General features: G+C 41.5%; 1 long non-coding RNA gene and 1 pseudogene across 1 annotated transcript in view; one reads left to right on the forward strand and one right to left on the reverse strand.

Annotated features, from left to right (window-relative positions):
* LOC146503408 (uncharacterized) overlaps positions 1 to 13,383 on the forward strand; it is a 276,290-nt gene that overhangs the window by 145,408 nt on the left and 117,499 nt on the right. The window lies entirely within an intron of this gene.
* On the reverse strand, positions 1,062 to 4,354 carry LOC146503424 (extracellular calcium-sensing receptor-like; annotated as a pseudogene).

Here is a 13,383-nt window from a genome sequence, read left to right on the forward strand (position 1 = left end):
TTTATTTACCACATCAATAAACAGCATGGCAGGGCAAAATATTTTTTCTAACATAGCAACCTTTAAAAAGTGAAAGGAGACAGAAAGACAGGTGAGAAAGTGTTACAGCCAAGAGGGCCAGGCGGAGGGAGGCAAAGCTGGAGTGAATACAGTGCTTTATTTACAGTGCTTAGTTTAATTACAGAGCAGGAAATAGTGTAAGCTATGAACTGTGAAGGCTATGAACTGTGACGGCTATGAACTGTGACGGCTATGAACTGTGAAGGCTAAGAGGCCAGACTATGGAGCATAAAGCTTAGACTGTGCGCTATGCAGGGGCAATTCTAGGATCAGAGCTTTGGGGTGCTGAGCACCCAGAGAGCTGCCCAGCCAGGCAAGATAAACCTGTCTCTGTCAGTCCCTGCATCCTTAAATGTTGTCCCGAGTTCTCTCTGACTGTCACTTTGGTGCATTTAAACCCCTGTTCCTCCCTGTCCTCATCGTCTGTTGTCTTCATTTCCGTTATCAGTCATCATAATTTTACCATCTCTGTGCAAGTCTGCAAATTTCTTTATTAAATCATAATATTCTTAAATTCATCAAGTCTCTCTGTGCCTGGGTTCTCGTCACAAAACATGACATCGCTGTTTTGTACATTTTAACACAATTTAAAAAGAATAATGAATGATGCTCATAGTGAGTAAAAAGTAAACTGAGTGCACTTTTTGGACAGAGATTCACTTTTAATGTATATGTATAATATAATACAGATACATAAAAAACACTCCCAAAACAGAATAAATTATTACAAATAAATTATTACAAAATATTAATAAAAACTATAAAAATGGAGGCAACTTTGCCTGTGGTAGAATGTATACAATGTATGAAAAAATCTTTATTGCAGATGCTAATTTTACTAATTTAATAATAATAATTTTGTGTTGTAACATTTATGACTTTCATTTCATGCAATTATTTAATTTAAATAACAACTAAAACTAAAGAATTTTATTATATACTATTATGTAAACTGTAAAATATCTGCTTGCAATAGAAACCATTTTTGAACCTAGGATATACTATGATTGGTTTTTGTTCATCAAATTTTTCTTGGTGTTCTTCTCAGGCTTAAACAAAATGATAAAACACTTTGGAGCAAATATACACATTATTAGTCCAAAGCTGGAGGCCAGAATGGCAAAAATCTCCACAACTACAGTGAATTTCCCAGGAGAGCTGACATATGCTGGGATAAAGGTGATCCACACTGCACAGAATATTAGCATGCTGAAGGTGATGAATTTGGCTTCATTGAAATTATCAGGTAATTTGCGGGCTAAGACAGCTAAAACAAAACAAAAGGAGGCAAGTAGGCCTATGTAGCCGAGAACAGCCCAGAAGCCTACAGGAGAGCCTAAATCGCATTCCAGTATGATTTTCTCCTTGTATGTGGTTAGATTTTTAATTGGGAATGGAGGGCTAAGTACCAACCAAATAGTACATATTAAAACTTGAATGAAGGTGAAAGACACAACAGTCATTCTTTGCTGTGGAGGACCAAACCATTTCATGACATTACTACTTGGAAGTGTTGCTTTAAAAGCCATTAAAACCACTATAGTTTTCCCAAGTACACAGGAGATACAGAGTACAAAGGTTATGCCAAACGCAGTGTGACGCAGCATGCAGGACCAATCAGATGGTGCTCCAATGAAAGTTAATGAACATAAGAAACACAGAGTAAGTGAGATGAGCAGCAGGAAGCTCAGCTCAGAGTTGTTGGCCCTGACAATTGGAGATGTCCTGTGATAAAAGAATACAGCCCCAGTTATGATGGCCAGACAAGCACCAATGACTGAAAATGTAGCCAGGACGATCCCTAGGATGTCTTGAAATGAAAGAAATTCTACAGGCTTAGGGATACAAGTGTCTCTCTTTGCATTAGGCCAGAACTCTTTGTGACATGGTAAACAATCAGCAGAATCTAAATGGAAAGAATAAAGAAAATCAGAGAGGGCTTCTTGTAAAATATTCAGTGTTACAGACATTTGTCATAAAGGCATTTTAGGAAATATGGAAATAATTATTTTCTACCTGTAGTATTACTAATCTCGCCCTCAGGACATGGTATACAATCATAGCAGCAGACGGGTTTTCCTTTCTGCAGCATTTTACGAGTTCCTGGAGGACAACTGGCACTGCACACTGACACCGGCACCTGTAAAAGACATAAAAACAGCAGAATAGATGTAATTATTACACAGCTGTAATAATTCCATTCTTTAAAGTTTCATTCAGATTGTCATTACTTTTGCGGTACCCTCCATCCAGGTTATGTTTCTATTGATCCGGAACTCTTGGCCCACTGGCAGTGATGCATCGTACAGCCCTACAGATACCATTTTAACATCTCCACTTTTACTTTTTTGCCAGTTAACCAGCTCATAAATTGCTACAGGATCCCCATTATCATTAAATGACACGTCATACCCGTTTTGAGAAAAATTCACTGTTTTCAGCCGATTTAAAACCTGAAAGGATCAGTTAAGACAGGATGAGAGGGGAGAGGGGAAAAAAGAAAACAATACTCTGTAATAATTTTTACTTTTACTATTAATAATTAATTTACATTAGCATTTTATTATGGGTAATGAAGTCACTGGAACTGATTTTTGACTGACCTGTTTGGACTCTAACCTGGTCAGTTTGTCACACTGAGATGTGACGTTTTTTCTCTGACACACTGCTTTATGAATGGCATGTGCTATTGCATACACGGCCTTGTACACCATGTTAGTAATTCTAAGCTGAGATGTGTCAGTATATGGGCTTTGGAGATTCAGTATGTCTTCTTTTCCATCACACATGTTATTCTTTGTAGCAGCAGCACCTACAGCTACAGAAAGAAAGGACAGATGATTTCACCACTGAATGAAAAATATTAGATGCCTTCTCTCTGATACATTTAACCAATTATCTTAACACTCAAACTCAGATTTGACAAAGGGTTAAAAAAAAAAATTAGAACTAAAATACTTGAACTTGACCCAAAAGTCTTTATATCAAGTGAGATTATTTTCACTGATGCATCCTTTTTCAAATTCAGATTTCATTATTTTCTGGAAATGGATTTGCTCATGCAGCAGCAGCAGACTTTATAACACCATGAGTTTGTCAGAGTAATTTTAAAACTAAGAACACTTTATTACTTTTTTTCAGTGTGCAGTTGAATGCATCCTCCCAGAACTCCGTAAGCAATGCAGATGCTGCTACTTGAGAGGGAGACAGATTTAGCAGGAAATCTCTGAGACCTGGGATTAAAGACTTCTGAATCCCAAATCCAATGGCCCCAGCACAGAAACTGTACCTCATTAATTCTGGGCTGGTTACCCATGCCTCACTGCCTATCCACTGACGAGGTGGGGAAGGCTTACGTGAAAGCTCCTCCAACAGGATTGCCATATCCCCTATAGCTGCAAATGCCACAATAACCATAGCTGTAGACCTTGAGAGACAACATAACACATTAGAAGCTTTTTTGTTTTTAACTGTGTAAAATGCAAAGTATCAATCTCAATAACTTACTGTGGAATATGTCACCACAAAACATTTATTTATAAGCATGTAAACTAATCTCCACACAGTTAATATTTGTAATGTGGAAACCTGCGAATAACATCTGCTACTCTCTGGATCCTGCTATGTGGGTGAGTCCGATAGAAAGATACAGAGTATTCCACACAGATCCCCTCTTTTTGTGCTGCTTCTAGAAAAGACGCCATGCCATTATTTCCATAATCCGAATCTGATCGAACAGCACCTATCCAAGTCCAGCCAAAGTGTTTTACCATCTTGGCTAGTGCACCAGCTTGGAACTTATCACTGGGAATTGTTCTGAAAAAATTCGGGTACTGCTGCTTGTCAGACAAGCATGCACATGTGGCAAAGTGGCTCACCTAAAGCAAAAGAGGAAACAAAACTCTTTCAATGACAGCACAATCAAAAATAATTCACATCCATATTTTCAATCTAAAGTTTCCAGAAATTCAAATATTTACCTGAGGAACGTTAAAGGAACTGATGACTCGTGACAAGCTGATGGATGGTGTAGACCCAGACTCACCAACAACAGCCATCACCATACCAGATTGGGAGCAGTTATTGCCAATGTAAAACACAGGGTCCAAGCTATTCAAAAACTGAAATGCCACATGCACCGCCACAAGCACAGATGCACACGAGTCATAGATCTGATACCCCAGTTTGATTCCAGGTAGCAGGTCTGTGCTGTTGTTAATCTGTTCAATGGCAAAGATCATTGCACGTGAGAATCGCAGCTCTCGAGATTCCATGCTGGAGACACACAATTATGTTACTGTTAGAATTTAGCCTACAAGACTTAGGTCGGGTTAAATTTCAAGAAATCACCCTAAAAAACAGGCATTTTTGGACTATGGTCCGATGATCACTGCAATATATCTTTTGATTAAAGGCATGACAGGGTAACCCTGAGCCATTTATTATGAGAAACTAATGTAAAATACAAACAGGAAGTCAAATAATTTTTTTATAAAAATATAAAGTAACGCATTTATAAAGCAATTGGTTAACACACTATATAATTTCAGTTTTTAAAACAACAAGCAGAATGTCTATGGATTACTCAGTATTTTTACATATAGTAAAATGAAAACAGAATAGACTTTTCAGCCCAGTACAAAAGCAATGCAGCATCTTTGAACATCAGAATATTTAATTGCTACTCAGTCCAACATCCTTTTAGCACCAATTTCTCTCTCTTACTGACCTCCCACTGCATCTTACTGGCTCAGGCATGGTGGTGTAGTTATTGTTAACTGTGTGCACATAGTTGTGAATAGAAAAAATACCACCAATAGTGAAGTCTCCATCCATTGAGAATACAGGTAGACGAGTGCTACCCTGCAGCTTACAATTCACAGATGAAGCCACAGTACCAGCTAGAGCCCCTGTAAGTGGAGTCCTCTGATACAAATCATTTAGAGAAACACCCAAGGCTGCAGCTGAGTTCAGGTGAAACAAACATACAGCCAATACCAGACCAATGAAAGCCACCGCTTTCTCCATCCCTGCTTGATGTCAGGTGTTTCTATATAGCAAGCTTGTGTTCTCACTCATTTTTATAGCTTATCAGACCCACTAGTTTTGGTATAACTTTTCAAAAGATCACGCTCTTACCTAGTAGCCTTTAATTAAGTCTATATGTTCTATGAACTATGGATATAGCAATATGATCATATCTCTGTTTTCCTCTTGTGAACCATTACCCAATTTGAATATCTTTTCTAATTTAAATTTAGATACACATCTAATTGATTGATTTTAACAATAAGATATTCTATGATTTATTGTTTCACTACAAATATTTAAAAAAAATATTCAGGAAATATATCATTCTAAAACTTGGCTCTAAGTTCAATTTAAAGTTCACTGCTATGTAATTTATATTCAAAATTGTCATTGACTAGGTCTCTGACATGCAGTGCCAGCATTTTGAATTTATTTCTGTATTATTGAGTTTCTTATGTTAGGTTTGTGATTATTAGTTCATGTTTTATTCTTATTTAGGGTTAAGCTGAGCTTTAGGTTAGCCATCATTTATCATCTGTCTCCTTGGTTTTTGTGTTTGGTTTCTTGTCTAGTCTAGTCTGTCAAACGTGTGTTGTCATGTCTATGTCTCCATGTTTCCTGGTTTATTTTGAAGGAGTCTTGTCTTCTTTGTCATTGTGTTTAGTTTCACTTAACTTGTGACTGTCACAGCGAGTGAGATCCGTGAGAGCCGTGTGGAAGTAATTTCCTCTTGTACTTTCCCACTGTAGTGTATATTTCAGTGTTTTTTCTGTAACGCTACCGATCTCCAACTTGCATCCCCATGTAATGTCTGTGTTGTGTGTGTAAGGTGGGTGGGTCCCATTTCACTGCAGGGAACCTGCATGTGGCGAATAAAGCTTTGATTGATTGATAGATAAAGGAGGATCCAAATACAGGCACTTGTAAAGGTGTGAAGGTGGTTTTTTAACCACTTAAGCCCCGCGCCCCCGGTACCGGGGGCAAAAAGGAGGAGATCACGTTTAATCGGTTATAACGCGGGTTGAGAAATATAAGTCCAGACTTGTGTGGTATCCACAGAAACCTCAGAATCTCAGCTAAAATGTCATATAAACCATTTCTACAACCAACAAACACACCGAAAACAAGCCGTGATTAAATGAGCAGTTAACTAAATGCGCAGAAGTCCGCTAAACAAACAAAACCGAACCAGAAATCCTTCAGACTTCGTGTAACCGGCTAAAGATAGGCTGGTTAGCTTTCAGGGCTATCACTGACTCCACACACCAAGTTTCACCGCGATCAGACCAAAATTTACTGAATGAGCTGCAAAAAAAGACCACAAAAACACACAGCGGCGCAAATGCGCTAAGACAGAAATTTTCTTACCATCCCGATTCCCTCCGTTATTTTCGCCGGTAGCCGGTAGCCACGTGGTTAACAGTAGTTACCATGCCTACCTAGCCACATCAGAGCAGTTTTCCGTCAACAACCTCCATTTTAGACCCACCTACAGACACGTGACTGAACAGACGCAACATGCAGTAAATTTGGGCCCACTTGGGTTTTGCCATCACAACGTCTGATTGGTTGAAGTGACGTGAATGTGGCATCGTCATCTGGGAGTATTTAAGGAGACGAGACAAAAAAAAATCTAATAAGTAAATTTTAAGAGTGGACATTTATTGATATATAGTTGCATTTTTGAAACATGGGTTAAAAAAATGGACGCAGAGCATGTCTATGAGAATGGAGAGATCATGTATAGCAGTATAGATGGGTTTGATTTGATTATACTGATGATAGTAAAGTCAAATCTAAAGCCAAAAAACCCTATGTCTGATGCAGCTCCAGAGATGTGTCAAAATTTTCTAAATATTCTTCTATTGTATTCTAGAGATTTTTAAAAAAATATTTTGTTGTGCTTGATTTGGTATTAAGTGTATATTTTGAGATTTCCATGCCATGATCTAAATGGCTACACATTTCCAAACACAGGGTCAGAAAATAAGAAAAAAAAAAGAAAAAAGTCTTCACTCCTAAAACTGGTAATAAGCACATTAAAAAGATTATTTAATTTTTTTTACTGTTTTTTTATGTAAAAAACTATATGATGATGACATAGAGCAAGAATTTATGAACATGGGATGGGATATGAGAATTCCAATTGACAGCTGCTGTAAATAGATTAGTGTATGATATGACTGACTGGACGAAAATGAGTTTTGGGTTTTGCACTAGATTGTTTATTGGTTACTTTTTTTCCTTGCTGATTTTTCCCCATTATTGTAAATCCTCTGTGTTTAGGGTTTTGTTTTTGCTACCATTGTAATCTGGTTTTCTGTTAGTGTTTCTTCTCTATATTTTGAATTCCTTGGGTTTAAGTCTAGCCTTCCCATCCTCTTGTCTCTTGTCAAGTCTTTGTTAATGCATCTCTATTATTATTATTATTATTTTTTTTTTTTTAGAGGGGGGCGGTAATGTGGTCTTTTACATTTTGTGTCTTGTATTAAGTATTACTTCCTTTATTGTGCCTTCATTACTTTTGTCTGTCTTTTTACCCTGGTGTGTCTAGCCTTCCAGTCATGTTCGGTTTACAACTTAAAACACTCATAAATATTGTGTTTTACATCTGATTGCCTCAAGGCCTTATTATATTCTCCACACATGCACTTGAACATATAAAAGTGATGATCACCTCTTCCATTGAATTGAGTGTTTTAATACTACTACTACTCTACCTAATTACCTCCTGTATTTATTTAAAGCTTCACTTTGGAATAGTTCCTTGTGAAGTCTGAACCTGTCAAGTGAAAGTCTGCTTTGTTTGCACCTAGTCTGTTTCCCTGCAGTATTCTGGATGGATGAAGAAAAAAAGTCTATGAAGTAGCATGTCAATCATAAAACAGTGCTGAGTAAAGTGTAGGTGTGCAGCAGAATCAGTTCACTGTCCAAATAAATGTAGGTTGAGTGGGGAGGGGCCGACAGTGTGTTAAAAAGTGATGACTTGCTTGATGCTTGATGAAGACTTGTACTGGGTGATGCCTTGAATGCCCTGCCATAAACTGAGAGTTTTTTGTATTGCTAAAGTGACTCTGGATCATTTTTTGCATATATATATTTTGAAGTTGAATGACACGGAAGAGTTTGGCCCTGGTTGTTCTAAGATTAGCTTTATTCCTTGACTGAAACACACCATTCTTGTCTCTTCCCTATACATCTCTCTCACTAATATCTTGATGAAAAAACAGGGCTTTTTTACTTCTTGTGGTAATGTGCTTGAAGATGGTGACATCTTCTGTGTGCTTTCCAATGAAGGAAGACACAGATTCAGTGTACTCATCCAAATTCACACAGCCATCATGAGTAGCTGCATCTTTAAACATGTGTAAGTCTGTGCACTCAAAACAATCCTGCAGTGCTGAGACAACTCCACTCAGCCAGAGTCTGATGGTTCTTCTGGCAGGTCTGGTGCATTTCAGCAGTGATGTGTATGAAGGCCACATCAACACTGTAGTCTTGTCTAAAGAAATGATGTGAGGGTGCACAGCTGCTTTGTAGACATCACACATTTTGGTGTACACTTTATCCAAGCAGTTCTCTCCTCTTGTAGCAAAGTCCACATGTTGGTACTATTTGGGTGGTATTGTCTCAACATTTGCAAGATTAAAGTCACCAGTCACAATGAAAAATCCATCTGTATGTACAGTCTGGAGTTTGATGATAGGTTTTTACAGTTCTGTTAGTGCTTTTCATGGTCCTTTGTCATTTGACCAAGTGTATTGAGTTTTCTTATATTTTCATGTTTATTGTTCATGTTCAAGTCTCATTTCGTTATCTTAAGCTCACACCCATTTTATGTGTTTCAGTAATGTCTCTGTCTCTTGTCTTCTCATCTTGTTTACATGTTTCCCTTCTTGTGTTTCATTCACTCTCCTCTGTTTGTCATGTGTAGTCTCCTTGTCCATTTAGGTTCCCCTTGTGTCTCTGCCCTGTGTCCCCCTCTGTGTTTATATGTATATGTCCCTTTTCCCATCCCATGTTCACCTCATGTTCATTCTATTTCTCCTGCCTATCATGTTTATCAATGTTTCCATGTTCCCCTGCTCCCTGTCTCTCCTGTCCAGCTTGCGTGTCCCAGGTTATTTCTCTCCATGTTTCCTGTTTTATTTTGAAGGTCTTGTGCTCAATGTTCAGTGTTTTTAGTTTTGCTTCCAGTGGCGTCATGTTCATTTGTGTCAGTCGTTTCCCCATGTGTTTCCACCACCCCTCATCACCTCCTGTGTGTATTTAGTCTGTGCATTTTCATTCATTCCTTGTTTGTTTGTCTTCTTTGTTACTACGTCATGCCATGTGTCCAGGTTTATGATTTCATGACAGAATGAAAACAGAGCAAGAATTCTGACTGTCTCTTAGTCTGCATTTGGGTGTCCAGTGTGCCCTGTGTCCTGAATATCCTGTGCTGCCCCAGCCTCTGTCTAGTGTGCCCTATGCAGGTCCAACCCGAAAACTCTGTATGCCCTATGTAATCCCAACCCATAGAGTATTCTTTAAGTTATGCAGAGGCCTGGTAACGAACTAATAATTTGATTTAGGTGTGCTGACCCAGGGTTATATCTAAAATCTGTAGGACACCAGCTCTTGAGGCCTTGCGTTCCCCACCACTGGACTAGGGGAATAGAGGGAACATGAAACACAGAGGCAACAGTAGCTAAATGTGGTACACAAGGAAGACAGTGACAGAAAACTAAAGACTAGAAACTAAGCATGTCAAGAGATTTATTCAAAAGACACTTCTTCAGCTAAGAATCTAAAGGTAGAAACACACAGACGCTGCAGTTTTTACTTGCAAGGGCATGATCACAGAACGCTCACACCAGAGTGGGGGCCCTGTGAATGTGCGCTCTGTTCCTGCACTTGCCTTTATTTATATACAAAAGTAATACAACAGTGAATACGTCTATTCATTAACAGAGGAATGTTAGTATGTAGGGAGTGAAGATAAAAGTGGTTCAGGTGTATGTGTGTGTGTGTGTTATTCTGAAGGACGTGGCCCCTCTTCTTGAAGATAAGAGCATCCAGCTCCCCTCTTCCTGGCAGGAGTGAAATGATAACAGCTTGCTCAGCTATTATCACTGTGAGAAAGAATTTATAAAGCAAGTCTTGATTCCAACAACAGTAATAAAGGGGTCATCATGAAGTATTCTATAATATGCAAACTTATATCACTAAAAGATTATACTGACTACTAAGTACAATTTTATATTGACAAAGTATATAACACATCAAGACCAATAAGGAGAACATGAATAAAACTGAATCAAAGAATAGAAGAACCTAAACACAAAAACTTGGTCATGACAGATACCCTTCCAGACACCCCTACGAATAACAAACAAAACAATGTCCAACACAACCCGGGCAGGTGGCGGGCGGTCCAGGACAGAGGACTCCAAAAAAACAGTCCAAAGCAAATCAGTTCAGGAGGCCGACAGCGGAACCAGCGACAGCGACAGAGCAGTTCTGGAGGCCAACTGCGGAGCCAGCGGCGGCACCTGAGACAAAGCACCTCATGTTGACGAGGCCAACCGCATGAGATGTGGTGGCTACACAGGCGGAGCAGGTCCGGAGGTCAACTGCATGGAAAGCGGCAGCGACAACACAGTTTAGATGGTAAATGGTAAATGGACGGATTCTTATATAGCGCTTTTCTACTCTTCCGGAGTACTCAAATCGCTGTATACAACATGCCACGTTCATCCAATCACACCCATTGTCACAAGCACTTTCTCTATACATAGTGCTTTCTAACTACATTCACACACATTTATAGTCCGATGGATGTATCGGAGAGCAACTTGGGGTTAGTATCTTGGCCAAGGATACTTGACATACAGACTGGAGGAGATCAAACCACCAACCTTCGATCAGTAGGTGACCTGCTCTACCTCCTGAGCTACAGCCACCCAGGAGGCCACCTTTTCGGGAAAGATCCTTGGCCAACAGATCTGAAGGGCGACGATGGTGAAGGAGGGACATTTCAGAAGCAGAGAAATGAGATGACCGAAACGAAGAGCTTTAGGTGACTTGGATGGCGCCCATCGTTGGTGTGGCTTGGGGGATGGTTGGCATCGGTGTGGCTTGGTTGATGGACGTGGACGTGTACGCCGAACACCACATGGACATGTTGGCATGCTGATCTCTGGCAGAGACGGAGCTGGACCAGACGACCTGCTGACCTCTGTTAGAGACGGAACTTGGCAGCCGCAGGCAGTCAAGCAGTGGGCGGTGCAGCAGCCGTAAGTGGTCCAGCTATGCGCAACGTGTCAGCCACAGGTGTCAGCCACAGGTGGTTGAGTTGCGGGTGGCGTGGCAGCCATAGGTGGTTGATCTGATGGCTGGCTGGACTTTGCAGAGCCCCCAGTGGAGACTGGCAAAGGCTGGGCAGACTCTCCAGAGCCCCCAGCAGAGACGGGCGACGGCTGGGCGGACTCTCCAGAGCCCCCAGTGGAGATGAGAAAGTGTTGAAGTAGTTCTCCTGAGCCTCCAGCAGACACAGACAGTGGCATGGAAGCTGGGGGGGGCTGGACCGGCTCTTCTTAGCCTCCACCTAAAATGAGGGAGTTCTAGACCGGCTCTTCTGAACCTCCAGTGGAAACGAGGCAGCGCTGGACCGGCTCTTCTGAGCCTCCATAGGACACGAAGAGTGCTGGACCAGTTCACTGCACCATGGCTCCCCTGCAGCTGGGCCCGGGACCACACCTCCGCCACACACAAATAATGGGTCACAGACCCAGTACTGTGACAGCTAAAGTATTTTACCAGCTTGGCTAATGCATTATCTTGGAACTGGGCACTCAGAAATTGAACTCCTGTCTAGATTTATAAGGTTTATTCACAGGCAATATTCAATGACATAAGATTTAGGTAAACGTACACTACCAGTCAAAAAATTTTGCAGTTAATTTCTTATTGCACTCTGAAATGAAAGCTTAGCACTAAATGGCACAGGACCAAACGGACTCAAGAGCACACCAGCTCCTAGAATAAAAGTTAACAGTTTATGAAACTCCTGCAACATAGTCTTGTCCAAGATGGACCAAGAAACCCAGGAACTTCTTCCGGACTGGAGCCCTCATCCGCGCCCCCGACACCGAGAGTCCATTATGTGAGTGATAGAGTAGGCAGTCAGCCCATCCACAACCCAGGCGGGTGAAGGGGGCCTGGCAGGAGGGCACAAGGGACTGGAGAGTATACGTTTTATTTGTGACACATGGAAAACACTGTGTATTCTCATGTTATGGGGAAGTTTAAGCTTGACTGAAACAAGATTTGGTGGTTCTCCATACCCGACGGCACCTGCGCAGATGGACCTGGACAGATGGGACAGTGACCTCATCTTGGATAGCCGGGAACAACGGGGGCTGAAAATCTAATGAGGCCTCAAACGTGGCGGACCGGTAGCTGAGGACGTGAGGCTGTTGTCGGCGTATTTGATCCATGGCAGCAGCTCACTTCAGATCGTTTGGCTTTAGGAGGCGATGCAGCGCAGCAGCCTCCAACTCCTGGTTGGTGTGCTCGGTCTGCCTGTTACTCTGGGGATGAAATCCAGATGAGAGACTGACCTTAGCGCCCAGCGAGGAACTTCTCTTCAGATCCTGTCTGAAGGCTAGACACACTGTGATCCATGGTCTGATATCATGTCCTCCCGAATGCCACGTGAGCTGTGAGCAATTGCCTGGGTTCCAGGGCCAGTTTAGGGAAGTGTGAAGTTTAGGGAGGCCATGAAGGAAGCTGTCTTGGAGAACCAATTGACAATGGTGAGCATGTAGTTGTTACCTCCAGAGGTGGATAATCCGGTGATAAGTCCCGAGCTATGTGTGACCAGGGCTGGGACGGTGTGGACAGAGGCTTCAACAACCCAGCGGTCAGCTGGAGGACTTGTTCTGGACGCAAACAGAGCAGGCCAGGACATATTCACGTACGTTTCGAGACAGCGTTGGCCACCAGAAGTACTGCTGCAGGAAGGCAATGGTGCGGTGCACCCAGGATGACAGGTAAATCAGGCCGTGTGTCCCCAATGCAGTACGTGAGCGCAAATGGAAACAGGCACAAAGAGCCGACCTGGGTGTCCATTCCCAGGATCTGGGTCGGTCTGCTGGGCCTGGTGGACTCAATCTTCCAAGTGACCCAATAGCGAAAGAAGCTGGAAGAACTGGTGCTGAGTCAGCATTGCCTTCGGTGACTGCAAACTGGCGTGACAAGGCGTCCTGTTTGACATTACGGGACCCAGGTGATGGAAAAATGGAAACG

This window comes from Neolamprologus multifasciatus, chromosome 14, assembly GCF_963576455.1.
Source record: "Neolamprologus multifasciatus chromosome 14, fNeoMul1.2, whole genome shotgun sequence".
Taxonomy (NCBI): Eukaryota; Metazoa; Chordata; class Actinopteri; order Cichliformes; family Cichlidae; genus Neolamprologus; species Neolamprologus multifasciatus.